The following is a 2,500-nucleotide window of genomic DNA, read 5'->3' as shown; positions in this document are numbered from 1 at the left end:
TCCTTGGATGTGGTAGCCGTTTCTCAGGCTCCCTCTCCGGAATCGAACCCTGATTCCCCGTTACCCGTTACAACCATGGTAGGCGCAGAACCTACCATCGACAGTTGATAAGGCAGACATTTGAAAGATGCGTCGCCGGTACGAGGACCGTGCGATCAGCCCAAAGTTATTCAGAGTCACCAAGGCAAACGGACCGGACGAGCCGACCGATTGGTTTTGATCTAATAAAAGCGTCCCTTCCATCTCTGGTCGGGACTCTGTTTGCATGTATTAGCTCTAGAATTACCACAGTTATCCAAGTAACGTGGGTACGATCTAAGGAACCATAACTGATTTAATGAGCCATTCGCGGTTTCACCTTAATGCGGCTTGTACTGAGACATGCATGGCTTAATCTTTGAGACAAGCATATGACTACTGGCAGGATCAACCAGGGAGCTGCGTCAACTAGAGCTGAGCAGCCGGCCGCCCGGGAGTGTGTCCCGGGGGCCCGCGCGAACACGCAAGCGTCCGCTCAATCATTCTGCAAACAGGAGGAGGCTGAGCTCCCCTGCACAATACACCTCGAAACCCTCTCAGGTCCCGGCGGCGCGCAGCGCCGTCCCAAGTACTTGGTCGGGTTCGAGAGAGGCGCAATCGCCCGGAGTTAGGCGAGTAGACGCTTTCGGTGCGACCACCCGTGCTCCCAACTGAGCTTGCCGCTGCCGACAGAGGCCCGGGAGCGTGCTGTCGTGGCATTGCCGGCGGGAGACAACACGCGCCACCTACGGTGACCGGCAGCTCCAACGCCAGCGCCACAGAAGGACAAAAGCCCCACTTGGGTGCCGAAGCGAACTCTCCCAGCACAGCGCACGCGCCAACACATCCGCACAGCTGCGATACAAACCACCAGCGAGAACCGCTGGGGCGACCGAGCAGCAGACGGCGTCGCGGCGCCGAGCGCCGGGCGGCGGCGCATCCTCAACGCACACAGTCCTCAATCGGACCAGCACACTGAAGATGTCCACCGCGCTTCGCACCGGGCCCGCGAGGACCTACTTTGGCCGCACGGCGCCGCGCGCAGGGTGCGCCGGCGCGCAGCTGCGACGCCTGCCGCGTCCGTCGGCCGGCGCGCCTGCCACTGGCCGCCCCCACCAGCCGGCTGTAGCGCGTGCGCCCACGCACCGCGCGGCCAGCACGCCGGGAGGCGCCCCCTCACCGGCCGGGGACGGTCCCACCCAGCCACCGCCGCGTATCGCTTCACACCCAGATGCCGTTCAGTTTCGTCGGCATGGTGGGTATCGCTGGAACAACCGGTTAGTACCTCAACCTATCGTCGCCATCACCGATTCACCCCTAGCGAGAACAACCGCACCACAACAGGTTACCATTTGTTCATTTGCGTAACTTCACCAGAAAACGCAGGCGTCCATCGCCATTTGCAACTTCAACGATTATTGCATGCCTGTGTCAGGTGTCACGCCACACTACGTCTGCCCACATACACGCAACAAAATGTGCACGCCTAGACAATACGTGGAAGGTGGCCCCCGTACGTATGCGATGTCCATTGCTCGAACGACTGTCAACCGGCCTCTGTAGCATGTCGCAGATATGGAACGCGGTGCACCATGCCATCACGGTGTGTGAGGAGAGACGACTAGGTCCGAATACATCAACAGACAGCTCATGCTGATCGCCATCCACGGCGTCCGTTCCTCCCACACGTCTCTATGGCGTACCACACTGCAATCCAGCTCTCATAGGGAGACGACACGTAGCTGCGTGCACAATATTTGCACTGTATGGTCCGCCGTTTTTGGGCGCAGTCGTTGTGCGGTCACACATGTGCCACGATGTATCATTCAGTACATAAGGACGAATGTGCAGTACAGATTGTGGTTCACGCGTACGACATCAGCGGACAGTTGACACAGGCCGCACCACAACGTAGCCTGAGTACGTCGCATGCGAAGGGCATTGAACATGCAAACTTCTCACCAACCAGCTTGCGAAGGCAGGGGGCAAGGTGGGGACGTGGGGAGGGGCGGCATGTACGTCCTGCTGCCATCCACATTACAGTGTACAGCAGGAGCATGTGGAAAGTGAGCAAGACTTGCAAGGTGTTTAACATGAAGCGATACACAGGGGTGCGGGCAGTGCGAGTAGCGAACTATATTGCGAGGGTTGCGGGTGGGCAACACTACAGTAATTGAACGAGTCGTATAACAATTACAGAGCAGGTTTAGGCGACAACGTGGGTTACGTTAAGGCGACAACATGGGTTAGGTTAAGGCACAACATGGGTTAGGTTAAGGCACAACATGGGTTAGGTTAAGGCACAACATGGGTTAGGTTAAGGCACAACATGGGTTAGGTTAAGGCACAACATGGGTTAGGTTAAGGCACAACATGGGTTAGGTTAAGGCACAACATGGGTTAGGTTAAGGCACAACATGGGTTAGGTTGAGGCACAACATGGGTTAGGTTGAGGCACAACATGGGTTAGGTTGAGGCACAA

At 57.4% G+C, this 2,500-nt stretch overlaps 1 non-coding gene across 1 annotated transcript in view; it reads right to left on the bottom strand.

Annotated features, from left to right (window-relative positions):
- Window positions 1-437, bottom strand: part of LOC124732081 — a 1,909-nt gene extending 1,472 nt beyond the window's left edge. Inside the window, exon 1 of the ribosomal RNA XR_007008532.1 lies at window positions 1-437. This exon is cut by the window's left edge and continues 1,472 nt beyond it. This is a non-coding gene — a ribosomal RNA (small subunit ribosomal RNA).
- Between the last annotated feature and the right edge of the window lie 2,063 nt (window positions 438-2,500).

Source organism: Schistocerca piceifrons, unplaced genomic scaffold (assembly GCF_021461385.2).
Source record: "Schistocerca piceifrons isolate TAMUIC-IGC-003096 unplaced genomic scaffold, iqSchPice1.1 HiC_scaffold_1312, whole genome shotgun sequence".
In the NCBI taxonomy this organism is placed as follows: Eukaryota; Metazoa; Arthropoda; class Insecta; order Orthoptera; family Acrididae; genus Schistocerca; species Schistocerca piceifrons.
The sequence above is the reverse complement of the archived record's forward strand: the minus strand, read 5'-3'. Positions and strand labels throughout refer to the sequence as shown.